Source organism: Ovis canadensis, chromosome 5 (assembly GCF_042477335.2).
Source record: "Ovis canadensis isolate MfBH-ARS-UI-01 breed Bighorn chromosome 5, ARS-UI_OviCan_v2, whole genome shotgun sequence".
Taxonomy (NCBI): Eukaryota; Metazoa; Chordata; class Mammalia; order Artiodactyla; family Bovidae; genus Ovis; species Ovis canadensis.
In genome coordinates, this window is record NC_091249.1 from 59725221 (window position 1) to 59744192 (window position 18972).

The following is an 18972-nucleotide window of genomic DNA, read 5'->3' on the forward strand; positions in this document are numbered from 1 at the left end:
GAAAGGGAAAGAAAGTCTCTAATGAAGTTTTCTAATGAAAAAGTTTTCTAATGGAAAGAAAGTCTCTGTCTGTTGGCCCCAAGTGTGTCCAACATCCTTCTCTGGAGGTAGCCATTATTACCAGTTCCTTGGGGGCTCTTCTGGAAATATACACAAGTACTTTTGCATGGAACAGACTTTTTTTCTTGGGCTCCAAAATCACTGCAGATGGTGAGTGCAGCCATGAAATTAAAAGACACTTGCTTATTGGAAGAAAAGCTATGACCAACCTAAACAGTATACTAAAAAGCAGAGACATTACTTTGCTGACAAAAGTCCATCTAAGCTATGGTTTTTCCAGTAGTCATGTATGGATGTGAGAGTTGGACCATAAACAAAGCTGAGCACCGAAGAATTGATGCTTTTGAACTGTGGTGTTGGACAAGACTCTTGAGAGTCCCTTGGACTGCAAAGAGATCCAACCAGTCCATCCTTAAGGAAATCAGTCCTGAATATTCATTGGAAGGACTGATGCTGAAGCTGAGACTCCAGTACTTTGGCCACCTGATGCAAAGAACTGACTCATTAGAAAATACCGTGATGCTGGGAAAGATTGAAGGCAGGAGGAGAAGGGGACAACAGAGGACGAGATGGTTGAATGGCATCACCGACTGGATGAACATGAGTTTGAGCAAACTCTGGGAGTTGGTGATGGACAGGGAAGCCTGGTGTGCTGCAGTCCATGGGGTCAAAAAGAGTCAGACACGACTGAATGAACTGAACTGAACCGTGGGCTCTAGAGCATGGGCTCAGTAGTTGCGGAGCTTGGGCTTAGGTGCCCCATAGCATGTGGAATCTTCCTGGAGTAGAGATAGAACCCATGTCTCCTGCATTGGCAGGTGGATTCTTAACCACTGGAGCTTGAGGGAAGTCCGGGAAGCATTTTTAAAGGCAATGTGAGAGAGAGGAGTCCAGGGTATGAGATTAACTCATGCACTCAGGTCTTGGGGCTATGTACTCATGGTCATCAAATAGTTAATTTCATCCATTTGGTGGGAGTTTTAGCATCTGTAATACAGCTCTGGAGATGGGCATCAGATATGACTACCTAGTACTTCAGAGAATAACTACAACAGAGGATATGGGGGAAGGATCTGTCCCAAGGAAGCCCCATAGCTTCCTGGGTGCTCAATTGCTCAGTTGTATCCTACTCTTTGTGACCCTATGGACTGTAGCCCACCAGGCTCCTCTGTCCATGGGATTTCCCGGGTAAGAATCCTGGAGTGGGTTGCCATTTCCTACTCCAGGGGATCTTTCCAGCCCAGGGATCAAACCCACATCTCCTGCACTGGCAGATGAATTGTTTACTGCTGAGCCACCTTGGAAGCCCAAGGCCCAAATGTCAATTACATTTTTAATTGCCCCATTTCAGTGTATCATCCACTTAAGGAGAACTGATCAGATATTTTGTAGGATACTATAAGTGGGCTTAAAAAAAACTTTTTAGTTTATATTGAGGTATAGCTGATTTACAATGTTATGTTAGTTTTAGGTGTAGAGCAAAGTGATTCAGTTATACATACACATGTATCTATTCTTTTTCAAACAAGAATGGGCATTTTTGATGATACTGTTATGTAGACTCTTCTCTCAAATGGCTAAACCACTGCAAGGATCCCAGGATCCTGAGCAGGGCGTTTGTGTGCAATTGGTTGGCTGGTGGAAGTGATAAAGGAGAGAGAATTGGAGCACTACTTTGGGGAGAGAGTTCAGAGGACATTTGTTTGGGAATAGCCTGTTTGGATGGTTCAGTGAGAAAAAAGCCTCTTGAAGAGAAGGAGCAAAATCTCCCATGTCAGCACCACAGTCTATCCTGTGGGTCTGTAGATCCTCTCTGCTGAGCACAGGGTTTGGAGAGGGCAGGGTGGTAGGAGACTGAGGCAGAAAGAACTCGGGCTGGAGTCTGACAGTGTGGGCTCAGCACCAGTTTTGTCACTTGCAAATCGCACAGTTCTTTACAGTCTCCAAGCCCCAGGTTCACATCTGCAGGGTGGGGATAAGCCCTCCTCTTCTCCAGGAAGCATGAGGATTTGCTGGAATCCTCAGGTGGAAACCCTCACATTTTAGCTGCTGTGGAAGGATGGTTTTGATGATGATGACTGGCCCAGAGAGGAATTGGGAACCCGGAAAATGCATGAAGTCTTTGCCCTTAGAAGCTGTTTAGTCTTTGTGGAGCTGGAAACAGCCACTTTCCTACCTGGGAGAGGGTATTTAGAGAACCCAGGAGCCTAAAACTGCTTTGGCTTTTCTTTCAGGATAGATATGCTATTTTAGGACAAGTAAATTAAATCAAAGCTTCCATTGAGTGTCTTCTTCAGAAACCTGCCTGGCACCTTATTTTGGAGGAATGCAATTAAGGCTTGTTTGTGAAACTATTGGATTGGCTAAAAAGTTCATTTGGGTTTTTCCGTTAAGATGTTGTGGAGAAATACTTGAATGAAATTTTTGGCCAATCTGATATAATGCATGTATTTCTTTGTATTTAGAAACCTGTATTTAACAATCTATATCTATCTCTATTTTTTTCTTGACTATATTGAGCTTTTTCAAAAATGAAGGTTTCAAGATTCTGAAAACCATGCCGATTCTACCAGAATGGGGTAGAAAATGGGGACCGCCCAACTCATGAAAATCTTCCACCGACCATTTCTGAACTCGCAGGAATAATGTAGTGATGTGGAGGAGAAAAGGGATCCAGTGTTTCTTCCGGGGATTAAAAGTGAGTCCAAAATTGCAAGAACTTGGAGAAAAAGGCTCTTGTTGAGTTTGCCTTTGAATAACTGAGGCGCTTTCTCTCTGAGCACTAAGTGTTGAGAGGCAGTATCCTTACTGCCTAGAAACCCAACAAAGACTGGCTTGGTGGCTGCTTTGAGGTTTCTGTTCCATGTAGAATTTTAACCATGAAAAGACACAAAGATTGGTTTCTTCTGAGTCCTTAACTGAACACCACAAAGGGGGACAATTAGCGGGGAGCTGGGCTGCTGTCTCCCACCAGCTATGCTGCTGCCATTCGGAATCTTGGACCCCACACTCCAGAGCCATGTGGGGTACACCACCCCAGGCTTTCTCCATCTCCAGGGTTTGGAAATGTGCCACAGACTTAGTGGAGTGTGCTGGGTGTGGAATGTGGTGGGCTCCAGAGAGGCCATGAATTGTGGATTAGAGAGAGTGGGTTGTTATTTAGTTTTGTAATCACTTAAAAAAAAAAAAAAGTCGTTGCGTCACCTTTACTTGCTGGAGGTCCTAATCTGTAAAATGGGACGAAAATTCCCTGATTGAAGGCCTGCTGTTACGGTAAACTGAGATAACTGTAGATAGTGTTGGCTCAGGGTAAGGAGGTAATGGGCTTCCCTTGTGGCTCAGGTGGTAAAGAATCCACCTGCAATGTGGGAGATCTGGGTTTGATCCCTGGGTTGGGGAGATACTCTGGAGAAGGGAAAGGCTACCCTCTCCAGTATTCTGGCCTGGAGAATTCCATGGACTGTATAGTTCATGGGAGTCATGAAATCAGATTGATTATATTCTTTGCTGCCAAAGATGGAGAAGCTCTATACAGTCAGCAAAAACAAGACTGGGAGCTGACTGTGGCTCAGATCATGAGCTCCTTATTGCCAAATTCAGACTTAAATTGAAGAAAGTAGGGAAAACCACTCGACCATTCAGGTATGACCTAAATCAAATCCCTTACGATTATGCAGTGGAAGTGAGAATTAGATTTAAGGGATTAGATCTGATAGACAGAGTGCCTGAGGAACTATGGACAGAGGTTCATAACATTGTACAGGAGGCAGGGATAAAGACCATCCCCAAGAAAAAGAAATGAAAAAAGGCAAAATGGCTATCTGAGGAGGCCTTACAAATAGCTGTGAATAGAAGAGAAGTGAAAGGCAAAGGAGAAAAGGAAAGATATACTCATTTTAATGCAGAGTTCCAAAGAATAGCAAGGAGGGATAAGAAAGCCTTCCTCAGTGATCAATGCAAAGAGAGGAAAACAATAGAATGGGAAAGACTAGAGATCTCTTCAAGAAAATTAGAGATACCAAGGGACAGTTCATGCAAAGATGGGCACAATAAAGGACAGAAATGGTATGGACCTAACAGAAGCAGACGATATTAAGAAGAGGTGGCAAGAATACACAAAAGAACTATATAAAAAGATCTTCATGACCCAGATAATTATGATGGTGTGATCACCAACCTAGAGCCAGACAACTGGAATGTGAAGTCAAGTGGGCCTTAGGAAACGTCACTACGAACAAAGCTAGTGGAGGTGATAGAATTCAAGCTGAGTTATTTCAAATCCTAAAAGATGATGCTATGAAAGTGCTGCACTCAATATGCCAGCAAATTTGGAAAACTCAGTAGTGGCCACAGGACTGGAAAAGGTCAGTTTTCATTCCAATCCCAAAGAAAGGCAATGCCAAAGAATGTTCAAACTACCGCACAATTGCACTCATCTCACGCACTAGTAAAGTAATGCTCAAAATTCTCCAAGCCAGACTTCAACAGTATGTGAAATGTGAACTTCCAGATGTTCAAGCTGCATTTAGAAAAGGCAGAGGAACCAGAGATCAAATTGTCAACATCCATTGGATCACTGAAAAACCAACAGAGTTCCAGAAAAATATCTACTTTTGTTTTATTGACTATGCCAAAGCCTTTGATTGTGTGGACCACAATCTGTGGAAAATTGTTAAAGAGATGGGACTACCAGACCACCTGACCTGCCTCTTGAGAAACCTGTATGCAGGTCAGGAAGCAACAGTTAGAATTGGACATGGAACGATGGACTGGTTCCAGATCGGGAAAGGAGTACGTCAAGGCTGTATATTGTCACCCTGCTTGTTTAATTTATATGCAGAGTACATCATGAGAAACACTGGGCTGGATGAAGCACAGCTGGAATCAAGATTGCCGGGAGAAATATAAAAAACCTCAGATATGCAGATGACATCACCCTTATGGCAGAAAGTGTACCCCAATGTTCATCGCAGCACTGTTTATAATAGCCGGGACATGGAAACAACCTAGATGCCTATCAGCAGACTAATGGATAAGAAAGCTGTGGTACATATACACAATGGAGTATTACTCAGCCACTAAAAAGAATACATTTGAATCAGTTCTAATGAGGTGGATGAAACTGGAGGCTATTATATAGAGTGAAGTAAGACAGAAAAACACCAATACAGTATACTAACACATATATATGGAATTTAGAAAGATGGTAATGATAACCCTGTATTCGAGACAGCAAAAGAGACAGAGATGTATAGAACAGTCTTTTGGACTCTGGGAGAGGGAGAGGGTGGGATGATTTGGGAGAAAGGCATTGAAACATGTATAATATCATATAAGAAACTAATCACCGGTCCAGGTTCGATACAGGATGCTTGAGCCTGGTGCACTGGGATGACCCAGAGGGATGGTACGGGCAGGGAGGTGAGAGGGGGGTTCAGGATGGGGCAAAACCAATGCAATATTGTAAAGTTATTAGCCTCCAATTAAATCAATTTAAATTTAAAAAAAAGAAAGTGAAAGAGGAGAGTGAAAAAGTTGGCTTAAAACTCAACATTCAGAAAACTAAGATCATAGCATCTGGTCCCATCACTTCATGGCAAATAGATGGGGAAACAGTGGAAACAGTGAGAGACTTTATTTTCTTTGACTTCAAAATCACTGTAGATGGTGACTGCAGCCATGAAATTAAAAGATGCTTCCACCTCGGAAGAAAAGTTATGACCAACCTAGACAGCATATTAAAAAGCAGAGACATTACTTTGCCAACAAAGGTTTGGTCTAGTCAAAACTATGGTTTTTCCAGTAGTCATGTATGGATGTAAGAGTTGGACTGTAAAGAAAGCTGAGCACTGAAGAATTGATGCTTTTGAACTGTGGTGTTGGAGAAGACTCTTGAGAGTCCCTTGGACTGCAAGGAGATCCAACCAGTCCATCCTAAAGGAAATCAGTCCTGAATATTCACTGGAAGAACTGCTGCTGAAGCTGAAACTCCAATACTTTGGCCACCTGATGTGAAGAACTGACTCATTTGAAAAGACCTTGATGCTGGGAAAGATTGAAGGCAGGAGGAGAAAGGGAGGATAGAGGATGAGATGGTTGGATGACATCAGCAACTCAGTGGACATGAGTTTTAGTGAACTCAGGGAGTTGGTGATGGACAGGGAGGCCTGGTGTGCTGCAGTCCATGTGATCGAAAAGAGTTCGACACAACTGAGCGACTGAGCTGAATTGAACTGAAGGATGTAATAATGGTAGCCATTTATTTTTTATTTTTATTTTTAGTTTTAGTTTTTTATTTTTCAAATTTTAAAATCTTTAATTCTTACATGCGTTCCCAAACATGAACCCCCCTCCCACCTCCCTCCCCATAACATCTCTCTGGGTCATCCCCATGCACCAGCCCCAAGCATGCTGTATCCTGCGTCAGACAGACTGGCGATTCAATTCTTACATGATAGTATACATGTTAGAATGCCATTCTCCCAACTCATCCCACCCTCTCCCTCTCCCTCTGAATGGTAGCCATTTATAGAGTACTGTTATTCTCCCGATTCTGTGTTTTATGGCACAGGTACTCTCTGTCTGACTTTCAAAGCCCCCCAGACCATTCCCAGCTCTCTATCTTCTGCTTTGACTGAATAGGTGTCCATGATGTCTCCTGTTTATCTTCCTGGTACCCTGACTGAATAGGTGTCCATGATGTCTCCTGTTTATCTTCCTGGTACCCTGACTGAATAGGTGTCCATGATGTCTCCTGTTTATCTTCCTGGTACCCTGACTGAATAGCTGTCCATGATGTCTCCTATTTATCTTCCTGGTACCCACAGGGATAAGGGCCCATGTCCCTGACTGGAATGTGTGTACGTTTGGTCACATCTGACTCTTTGCAACCCCCCAGTTTGTAGCCCGTCAGGTTCCTCTGTCCATGGGATTTCCAGGCAAGAATACTGGAGTGGGTTTGCCATTTCCTTCTCCAGAGGATCTTCTGACCCAGGGACTGAACTCAAGTCTCCTGCGTTGGCAGGGAGATTCTTTACCACAGAGTCTCAGGGGAAGCCACGTCTTAGATTGCTCACCTTTAAAAGAGTTTGCAAAACAGTTCCTAACAGTTTAAATTGTTTTAGGATTAAATCATATGAAGTATGTATAGGACTTCCCAGGTGGTGCAGTGGTAAAGAATCTGCCTGCCAAGCAGAAGACTTGAGTTTGATCCCTGGATCGGGAAGATCCCCCAGAGAATACTGGCAACCCACTCCAGTATTCTTGCCTGGGGAATCCCATGGACAGAGGAGCCTGGCAGATTACAGTCCATGGGTTTGCAAAGAGTCAGACACGACTTAACAACTAAACAACAGTGACAAACAAACATGTCTAATGCATAGGCCATAATAAGAATTGAATAAATTATTGTTGGTCTTCAGCGAATGTTTGAGTAAATGTTTCTGTAGTCAACATATGAATAGCTTGCCTAACTGCACGTATTTAGTAAAATCAATGTACCATAGCATTCTCAATTGTATCCTAACCTTTTGAGTTTGCTTTCATTTTTAGTTCTTTATTTTCACCTATAGTAAATAAAGTTGTAGTGAACATCTCCATGCAAGTATTGATTCCCTTGAATGGAATTCTTCTCTTAAGACAGAATCCTAGGAATGAGATTATTGGTTTACAGGGCTTATTCAGCATTTACAGAGGATGTTTCCATTTGGCCACATAGGCTACAAAGAGAAATTTAACAATACAAAATACCCAGAAAATGTATATTATCTTAAGCAATTCTTTTTGATCCTTTTGATGGATGTCTTGCTTCCATTTAACTTCTCATTTTAGCTAGGTTGAAAATCCATGGCTTTAAATTTTTTATTATATGTAATTATTTCAGTTTTTTATTCAGTAGAGTTATTATGCATAGTTATTTGTTTTTAAAAGACTTACTGCTTATAAAAATTAATGTAGCCATTATCTATTTTATGCAACTAGACTTTGGGGTTTTTTTCCCCCTTTCTGCCTTTATTAGTGTGTTATGTCCCTTCATAAACGTGACAGAGATTTGACTCTAGATTAAGCAAAACCACAATAAGCTGGCTCTTGTAATTAGGAAAGAAGGGCTGGTACTTTAGGCAAAGTTGGATCCAGGGACTAACCCACGTGGCCATAGTTTTGTCCTTCCATTTCTCTGCTTTAAATCCTTCTGTGTGTTGGCTGTGCTTCTGGACACATTTTCTTTTAGAGGATCCCAGAGATGAACTCTAGTCCTGAGAAATCACACCCTTTTGACTTGTGATCAAAGAGAAGAGAAGCCTTTCTCCATTTTCCACCCAGCAAATCTTGTGAAGTCCCTGATTGGCTTTCCTAGGTCATGTGTTTATGTCTCAGCCAATCAATGTGCTCGTGGACTCCTGGGGTAAGGTGAGGGTATGCCTATGCATTAGTGCTCAGTCCCGTAGACTCTCTGAGACCCCATGGACTGTAGCCCGCCAGGCTCCTCTGTCTATGCGGTTATCCCAGACAGCATACTGAAGTGGGTTGCTGTTTCCTCCTCCAGGGAATCTTCCTGAGCCAGAGATCAAACCTGAGTCTCCTGCATTGGCAGGCGGATTCTTTACCTCTGAGTCATCTGGGAAGCCCAAAGTGGATGCACTTTTAAAAGTAAATATTTCTTTATTGACTTCTCATCATTTTACCCGTTTAGGTGAGGGTGGGTTTCATAATATGCAACCCCTCAGGCTTTACAGGTTAGGGAAGGGGCTTCAAGAGTGAGATACTGTTACTGAGGAAGTGCTAAGGTAAACAGCATGCAAGTTGTGAAGTAACCACCAGATGGCACTTTCGATCTTTCACCTTCAGGCGGCAGCTGGGCCCAGAACGCCTTCCCTGGGTCTTTAGATCTCTTAACCAGCAGAGAGTTGGTGCAAGCTCTGGGAACTGGTGATGGACAGGGAAGCCTGACTGTGCTGCAGTCCATGGGGTCACAAAGAGTCGGACATGGCTGAAGGACTGAAATGAACCTGCAGAGATATGTTCAGTGGAACTCCTGCTTGATGGGTTTCAGAAAAACTGAGGCCTTGCAGTTGGTAAAAAAAGCAACAAGCCTAGTGGGGGCTATATACCCTGAGGGAGTGGGGAAAGTGGTACAGTGCGGATGGACCTGTGGATGGAATGGGCTCAAAACCTAGATGGCAGCTTGGCTCCGGTGGTGGTGGTTGGCTATTTTCCGTTAAGCTTCTCCTCTTTAGCCAGACTCCTCAGTACAAAATTCTGAGTTCGCTTAAGAATGTTTTATGAAAATGTCTGAGTCGGTCAGGAATTTGGCTGTCCTCTCAAGAGTAGTGAGAGATCTCAAACCAGAGGCTTCCTGAAACTTCTCCCTCCCAGTGCGCAGCCTGCTGCCTTGAAGAGGCCAGCTGTGCGATGGAGAATGGGGGGCACGCTGGAGGTGCCCACTGCCGGGCACAAGGGTGGACAAGGGTGTGGGAGGACACAGGGCTGCTGCTTCCCATCTGCTTCCCCATAACTTGGGTGAGTGAATGTTACAGTCTTAGGGCCAGCATGGTCCTGTGGGCTAGGGACCCAGAACTTTCTGGTTGTATGGACAGACCTTATAACCTGGTGGCCCGCAGGGTAGAATAGAGGCTCTAAAAGAAGGACCTGAACTTCAGGGCTCCACTCTAAGAGGCGTTTTCTCACACACTAGCCCCCAGTGACCACAGTGACCCCTTCCCTTGTTTTCCTTCCCCCACTAGTCATAAAATACCTGCTCTGTGCCAGGCACTTGCTGGGGGCTGGGAATTCAGAGACAAAACCTATTCACTATTGTCAGAGATCCCACAGCCCAGTTGGGGAGATGGACATATGTAGAAAAACACCATTCAGTGTGGACATGCTGAGGGTGTAGCGCAATAGAGTGGCCAGACAGGCCTGGGTTGGCTAGTTGGTAAGTGGATGATGCTAGGCAGGTGATGGAGTCTCTATCAGACTTTTCTTGTGTGTAAAGTAGGGATGTATAGACGTTGATGCCTATCTCATAGAGTTGGTGTGAAGAGTGCGCGAGAACGTGTGTAAGGCACCTCGTCCCGAGCTTCAGACAGAAAGATATGCAGGTCTCATTGATTTTCTTATCTTGTATATGTCGAAGCCAAGAGGCAGAATGAACATACTGGGTGATAGAATGTGAGCCAGACTCTGCTTGAAGGTTTGGAGTGCTAGGGAAGAAATTGGTAAGACTTAATAATTAATTGGGACAGATGTAGAGTGGTGGGCTTGGGTTCAAAAGATCAGTTGCCCAAACCCAAGCATGGAATGCGGGCCTGTGTGGCCTGACACTCTGCTCTTGTATGAAGAGGCCTTGGGGACCATTTAAATGCCTGTTTAATGGATGTGATGGGGTCACTAGCACAGTTAACAGGGCTTAATAGAAATCTGATGTCCTGACAAAGGAAATGAGCCACCTCTGTGTAGGAGGTGGTTTGGGGAGTGGGGGTGTCCTGGATGGCTAAGGGCCCAGAAGCCATCGCCTAGAATGACTGAGTGGACAGGCAGCATTAGCCTGGAGAGGGTCCCATGTGTCACCGCCTTCCCAAAACGTCAAGCGTTGGCACCTGGAAAAGGTATTGTGCTTCCTCGGTGTTGCTCCACAGGGGGACCTTAGGAAGCCTCATTTAGGTTTCTGATTTAAGGGTGAACTTTAAAACTTTTTAGCTGACTCGGACTTTTCCAACATGTGAGCTGCTTTATGAGTTGTGAGGCTCCTGTTAGTAAAAACATTCAAGCAGCCTCTGGAGGCCCTATCTGGGATGACCTAAGGCAGGATTTATACAGGGTCCAAGACACCATAAGGATAACTTCAGAGGAATACAAGAATCTTCTGAAGTTGTTTGCAAGGTTGTGCAATTCTTTGAGGGAAAAAGAAATAGAGTATTCATCAACTTTTCAAGGGCACCCAGTGTCCAAAGTGATAAGTTGCTTGGTCATGTCTGACTCTTTGTGACCCATGGACTATAGCAGGCTCCTCTGTCCATGGAATTCTCCAGGCAAGAATACTGGAGTGGGTTGGCATTCCCTTATCCAGGGGATCTTCCCAACCCAGTGATTGAACCCGGGTCTCCTGCATTGCAGATTCTTTACCACTGAACTACCAGGGAAGCCCCCATGTCCAAAAGCAGTTAAAAAATTCACAAGTTCAAAGAAATTTGGATACCAGGTAGGACTAGATTCTAAGGTGTTTTCCTTCTGGAATTTAAGAGTCTTTGGATCGTTAAATATGTTCTTGTAACATGAAATTTTTATTATTATTAGCTATCATTTATTTGCTTGGTATGTGTCACATGAAATTTTACATATTCTATTTGAATAATCTCATCTAGTTAAAAATAACTTTGAGATTAAGCACTGCTATTATTTGTATTTTACAAGTAATGAAACTGAGGTATGGAAATTTGATCAAATTCTCAGAATGTTCAGGTTCCCTGGATAGATATATGCCCCAAGTTTGCCCTTGTTATGTCTAATAGATGTGATGTTAATCCAAGTAGGTCCACATAGGGTGGAAAACTACAGTTTTCCCTTGGACATTTTAAAGCCAGGATGATAATAATAAATAACTACCATGTAGCGACTGCTTACTTTCTGTGTTGAGACATTCATCTCATTCAGTGCTCACAGTAACCCTGTAAAGTTGAGACTGGGAGAAATTAAGGGGTTGGGAGAAATAAAGTAACTTGCTCATGGTTGCAGGAGAGGTTGCTCATGGTTGCAGGAGAGAAACCTGCATTCTCAGCTCTGCAGACATGGGGGATAGACACTGGGCTGGGGCCTGGGTGTCTTCTGTGTATCTATCCGATGAGGGACACTTTCAGTACATTTGGAGGGAAGTACAGTAAATCTCTTAGCATCTGAGGTGAGTCAGCTCAGATAGAGTGGCAGCAGGTCATATCCTGAAACCTCAGAACAGGAAGCCAGCCCAAGGACTGAACATGGAGAGGACAACAGTCAGTAAATCTGAAGTGCCTGGGTGACCCTTCCTCTTTGGCCCCCACCCCAGAGCTGCCTAGGCTCCAGGTGGCTCGGTGAGCCTGCGGCTCCAGCATGGCCTGTGTCTTGGGATTCTGTCCTCTCTTCCACCCCAGCTCCTCCCAGGTTCAGGGAAGGGAGTGAGTCAATAGCCTTATGGTAGGAAAATACTTCAGACTTGCCCACGGCTAACATTCAAAGGGGTCATGTGTTGTTTGGGACTGCCTTGAGGGAAAGGAGTTGCACCTTTGGGACTGCACAGTTTTCCCCAAGCTTCCTGATACGCATCAGCCCTCCCCAGGCTCACTGAGGGAATAAGATGTCAAAGGCCCATATCCCGTTACTACTTCTCTGAAGTAGCTAATCCCTCCCTTACAGGACATGCCAACCTAATTGTCAAGGAAAGATATTCCTCAGTCCTCTGGGAAATACAGCTGCTTATCTGACTTTTGTTCTCCTGAAACCAGAATCTGATACTCTCATTGTCTGGGGACTACCATGTGGACAGACACACAGAGAGGGGGACAAGGATTTTGATTTGGGTCTTTATTCAACAGATGGGACTCCCCCAGTAAACAATCTATGGGCAGCCATTCTAATCTTTGTCTGGCAAAAGAGAGAGGCCAGGGTGGAACAGGGAAGCAGAAGATGGCCCAGGAAGATTCTGTAAAGTGCTGTGTGGGGTTTAAGGGTCACTATTACTTCCCAAAGGCCCATACTCGCTCAGGTTATCCAAGGAGAGAAATAATTTCTTAGACATTGCACAATCCCACACCCTATGTACTCTCCCACTAGGCCCTGAAAGTGGGCTGATCATATAATTTATCAACCACACTAGAACTCTTTTAAGAGCATGGAAGGGAACCCTCTTCATAATTATGCTGGGACGACTGTCCTAGACCTGGATTATCTCAGGAAACCAGGACATAGGGTCATCCTACCTAGCGGTGTCCAAACCAAGATTTAACCGTGCTCAAGACCACTTGCCTAGACCTGGGGGTATAGCTCAGTGGTAGAGCACAGGCTTAGCATGCATGAGACCCTGGGTTCAATCTCCGGTACCACCATCTTCAGGCTTCCCTGGTGGCTAAGATGGTAAAGAATCCACTTGCAATGCGGAAGACCTGGGTTTGATCCCTGGGTCAGGAAGATCCCCTGGAAGAGGGCATGGCAACCCACTCCAGTATTCTTGCCTGGAGAGTCCCCACAGACAGAGGAACCTGGTGGGCTACAGTCCATGGGAACGCAAAGAGTCGGACATGACTGAGCGTAAGACTACTTGGCCACTCTGTGACTCTGGCCAAGTTACTCAGTTTCTCTTTGCCTGAAACTCTTCATCTGTAGAGTGGACTGTGTAACACAGAGTTTGTTGAAAAAGCACTCAAATATTAGCAAGTGGTCTTGAGCATGGTTAAATCTTGGTTTGAACACTCCTAGGCAGGATGACCCTATGTCCTGGTTTCCTGAGATAATCCAGGTCTAGGATAGTCGTCCCAGTATAATTATGAAGAGGGTTCCCTTCCATGCTCTTATTATTATTTTTATTAAACTCTATTGCCCTGCAGAGTATGGGAATCAGCCAGGTTGGTATCTTAGCTGTAAAGGAATTGAGGGATGTTCTTTATGTCATAATTTTCTTGGTTTATAATACTTTTTGGCTTTACTAATGCAAATACTTAACTCCTATCTGTCTTTTTGGGCCAGTAGACAAAAGCCTTTGTAATGTAGAAATGATTCCTGTGTGAGGGCTGCTTTCAAAGACACAATGGGTTGAAAGAAAGAGCCTGTTGCTTCACCTTCCCTTTTGCTCCTGGGGGAGTATCCTTGAATATTAGACGAGTGTCTCATCTGCATCTAATTAGACATCCTACTACTGTTCCCAGAATATCAGCTCTCTTCGTTGTGAAACAGGCTGATTATTTTAAATCCAGCTCTGAATTAATTTTTTAAGTCAACATCTTGATGGTTTCAACTTGTTTCTGACCAAAACATTGAGTTGAATTTGATATCATAGTCATTTTGCTTATTCCACGTATTTGGTACATGCATCTTCTGTCGTGTCTGACTCTTTGCGACCCCATGGACTCTTTGTGACCCCTCTGTCCATGGAATTTCCCGGGCAAGAATATGGGAGTGGATTGTCATTTCCTCCTCCAGGGGATATTCCTAACCCAGGGATGGAACCGGAGTCTCCTGTGTCTCCTGCATTGGCAGGTGGATTGTTTACTGCTGTGCCGCCTGGTGGTGGTGGGAAAAATGTGACTGCTTCTACTTAGACTGAATTTATGTCTATCAGAGGTGGGGCAGAGCAGCGACTCCGCAGCTGTGGGGCTCACTTTGCTTTATCGGATGAGTGGGAGAAGCCCTAGAGGAGCATGTGGCTGTAGTATTCTGTTTCTGAAAGACAAAGTGAGACACACTGAAAGCACGTGGGGCTGAGCTGCTTGGCCACGTGGCCCAAGTTCAGTGGATGATTGATCTCTACTTAGTAAACAGTAGGTGAGGCCTGGGGGAGGGCACAGTATAGTCTCATGGGCTGAGGTCGGCAGGAGCTCTAAGAAAGCGTGTCCTCTTGGGGCAGAAGCCTATTCCCGACACAAGGGTTTAAATTCTCTGTGTACTGTCTACTAGCTTTGTGAATATGGGCAATATGTATTCACCTTGGTAAGCCTCAGTTTCCTCATCTGTAAAGCGGAGCTAAAGGACCGACTCCCCTCCCCGCTGCTGTGGTGGTTACCAGGATTGCATGGGATAAGGCTGCAAGGGTCTCAGTGCAGGGTCTGGTTCAGAGTAAGGACGGACTATCCCACTGTCTTACACAGCCCCCAGGAAACTTGGAGGGACCTTGGCTGAGGCTCACTGGCTCTATGCTGCCCTCTGGTGGCATGAATTGTCATGGCCTGGTATGGAGGAAGCTAGGAGATGTTACCTTAACACATTATTATCAATATTTGTTTTTATTTGTTAATTTGGCTGCACCAGCTCTTAGTTGCAGCATGCGGGATCTAGTTCCCTGACCAGGGATGGAACCCAGCCCCCCTCCATTGTGTGTAGTCTTAACCACTGAGACCAGTGGGGAAGTCCCTTAAGAGTAAAAAAAATTGCTTTAGGTTTTATTGCTTCCTTAAGCACAAGCTGGAATCAAGATTGCTGGGAGAAATATCAATAACCTCAGATATGCAGAAGACACCACCCTTATGACAGAAAGTGAAGAGGAACTAAAAAGCCTCTTGATGAAAGTAAAAGAGGAGAGTGAAAAAGTTGGCTTAAAGCTCAACATTCAGAAAACTGAGATCACAGCATCTGGTCCCATCACTTCATGGGAAATAGATGGGGAAACAGTGGAAACAGTGACAGACTATTTTTTTGGGCTCCAAAATCACTGCAGATGGTGATTGCAGCCATGAAATTAAAAGACGCTTACTCCTTGGAAGGAAAGTTATGACCAACCTAGATAGCATATTAAAAAGCAGAGACATTACTTTGCCAACAAAGGTCCGTCTAGTCAAGGCTGAGGTTTTTCCAGTGATCATGTATGGATGTGAGAGTTGGACTGTGAAGAAAGCTGAGCACCGAAGAATTGATGCTTTTGAACTGTGGTGTTGGAGAAGACTCTTGAGAGTCCCTTGGACTGCAAGGAGATCCAACCAGTCCATCCTAAAGGAGACCAGTCATGGGTGTTCTTTGGAAGGAATGATGCTGAAGCTGAAACTCCAGTACTTTGGCCATCTCATGTGAAGAGTTGACTCATTGGAAAAGACTCTGATGCTGGGAGGGACTGGGGGCAGGAGGAGAAGGGGATGACAGAGGATGAGATGGCTGGATGGCATCACCGACTCAATGGACATGAATTTGGATAAACTCCGGGAGTTGGTGATGGACAGGGAGGCCTGGCGTGCTGCGACTCATGACGTCGCAAAGAGTTGGACATGACTGAGCAACTGAACTGAACTGAACTGAATGACTTCCAAGATTATCTATTCAACTTTTCAAAAACAGGAGCACAGGGGAGGGCTCTAAAAGCAGTATAGTGTCTTCTTCGTGTGGGAGAGTGAGCAGAAAAGCTGTGGTGGGCTTCCTTGCCAGTGAGGTTAGGGAAGTCCCAGCCATGGTTCCCTGGCAGACCAGACAGGAGGTGAAGAAGAGGGAGAGGAAGGGAGACAGAGGAGCTGGAAGCGGAGGTTGGAGCTATGCCTGGTTTTCCTGGACGTTCAACTGGGGCATGGCTGGTGTTCCTGAGGCCCCTGTGAATTCCCTCACATCTCCACTTCTGGCCCCAGAGCTCTGTTTCTGCTGGCCTGTCTCATCGCACATGGACACAGGAGTCATGGGCCACGTCAGGGACAGGATGCAATCAGGACTTCCTGCCATTGCCTGAGAACAACTTACTATCTGCCAGGAGCCCGCTCCAGATTGATAGGTCTTGGTAGGAGGGGGCCCCCTCTCTGAGACAGGGTGGGACACCTCTTTGGGGTGTCCCCAGAGCCTGCTGTTCAGCCATCTGGCTTAGTGTTAGACTGACAGGAAATTTCAGCAGCTTCTTTGTTTCCACTGTGGACCTGTTGTTTCTAGAGGGGTTGTCCCCAGCATCCAGCAGTTGGCGACACATAGCAAATACCTCGTGATGGAGCAGTGGCTGGCTCATGAATGAGGCACTCTGCCCTTGAGGGTGGTGGACAGCACCTCACCAAGCCTTGGCTCCCCTCAGTGCTCAGCACAGGGCTTTGCTTGCAGTGGTGTCTCAGTGAGTGAGTGCAGAATGCGCATTCTCAGGGGACTCCCTAAAACTAAGATTAATTCCTGGTGTTTGAGTACGTCCTAAGAGCTATCATAGGTTCTGGGAGATTTTTACAAAGAGGTGTAAGACATAGTCCCTGGCGTCTAAGACTATATTATGTTAGCTGTTCAAGTTCAAATAAAGGCATTAAATTATAGGAAAAGTCCTATAGTAACTCAGGACCCAAGTGGGCCATCCAGACAGGTGTTAAAGTTGATACCCAAGTGGTAAGGCAGGTGCCATCGGCTTGCAGTGTGAGAGCTGCACAGAGCCCTGTGCTGGGGCTTCGTGCTCTGCTGTTGCCATCTTGAAATTCTTAAAATTTGAACAGAGGGCCTTGCATCTTACTTTGTACCAGGCTTGCAGCTGTGTAGCTGGTCCCGACCCCAGTTGTGTAGCTGGTTCTGGCTGCAGGTCCAAGATGATCAGGAAAAGCTCCATGAGGGAGGTGTGGCTGGGTAGAGATGAGCAGCAGAGCTGGGCTGGAGCTCTCCGAGGATGCGGTCGTCCTGGTGTCAGGTCTGGGCAGCACTGCATACCTGCTCAGGACCTGCCTGTGGGAAGAGTGTGGAGTCCGGGACCTGGTGTTTGGGTCCTGAAGTATGCCCATGTGTGAGGAAGCAGTGTGGCTCTGGAGGTGGGGCCTGCATGGGGCCTGGTCTGCCTGTGGGCAGAAGAGTGTGTTCACACCTCCCCAGGGAGGCCCAGGAGAGCCGCTTAGAAGGCAGCCTGGCTTTGCTTTGCCACACTAGAGTTACCCTCCTTTCTGGAATGCAGTGGGTGGATGCTCATAAGGCTGCTGGGAAGCTCAGAGAAGAGAAACAATGAGAAGCAGTTCTGTAAGCAGGGAAAAGTGTGTTTTCCCTGGAGCCAAGCACAGTTCCGGCACTGCGGGGCCCTGTTGATGTTTGGCAAAGTTTGGAACTGAGAGCCCGTTCTTAGTGATCCACCTGGTACCTGTCTGTTGGAGGACAGGGTCCAGATCATCCATGAAGCATCCCCAGCCTCTGTTCTGCAGGGGCACACAGTCCCTGCAGGGGATGAGATGTGCGCCCATAAGACCCCCGCTCCTTCTGCTGACACCCTGGGGCTTGAGGTCCAGCTCTCCTCACTCTTACTATCTGTGTTTCTCATGCAAATTGTGTCCCCTGTCTGTACACCTTCGACACAGCGCTGCTGGGAGGATGGAGAATGAGCAGCAGGGCAAATGCCTGGGCTAGTGCTTGACCTGCTGTTGGGGGACATTGTTACTGTTATTAAGAAGCCAGTCAGTGACTTGTGAGGTCAGAGAAGGGACAGGACTCATGGGCCGGCAGGGCTGGAGGAGGAGATGCTGGGATAAAGTAGAACCCTGAACTCGGGTGGGGAGATGAGTGTAGCATGTCTAGAGTGAGTGGAGGGCAAAATTAGCAGCTCAGGGATTGGTACCGAGAATCCTACATCCCCGGCCGTCATGCCGTCAGGTGGAGAGGCCTTTGCATTGGCAGGGCTGGGCTTGGGAAGGGTGGGATTTGGGAGAGGCCAGGGAGGACCCTGCAGTCAAGTTTCTTGTGGGGTTCCTGTCCTGGTGAGGCCCCACCCCAGCACAGTGTGCTGATCTGGGGTCAGGCAGGTCTCAGAGCTCCTGGGGGAGAGAGGCCTGGCCTCTGTCCCACCCCCACACTGCGGCCCCCCTGTTCTGCCTGTTGGTGCCTCGGCTTCCCTGTCTAGCCTCCCTTCTTTCCGCATTAGGAAGGGGAAGCAGGACCACACCAGGCATTCACGGTCACCCTGCCCAGCGTGGCCTTGGCCCACCCTGTCCCGCTTCTCAGCAAAGAGACTGCCAGCCATTGCAGTGGTGTGAGCGGTGACCCTGGGCAGCTTCTGTAACTTCTCTGGGCCTTAGTTTTGTCAGGCTCACACTTGGTGGGACTTGGTAGTGCCAGGAGATGACAGAAAGGAGGCAGAAGCGCCCTGCTGAGGAGGTGCTCGGGCAGGGTCCTTGCTGTGCGTCCTGGCAGAGCCAGGAAGCCATCCTCAGAGGTGGAGAGACATGGGTGCCTGGCTCCTGGTGAGGCAGACAGAAACTGCAGAGCCAGGCGTGTTCCCTTGGGCAGTCCTGTGGAGAGTGGGGGTCCAGGTAGGCA

At 46.3% G+C, this 18972-nt stretch overlaps 1 non-coding gene across 1 annotated transcript; it reads left to right on the top strand.

The window, feature by feature from the left end:
• The first annotated feature begins 13064 nt into the window (after positions 1 to 13064).
• On the top strand, positions 13065 to 13136 carry TRNAA-AGC (transfer RNA alanine (anticodon AGC)). The gene has a single exon. It is a non-coding gene; the product is annotated as a tRNA-Ala (tRNA).
• The last annotated feature ends 5836 nt before the right edge of the window (positions 13137 to 18972 follow it).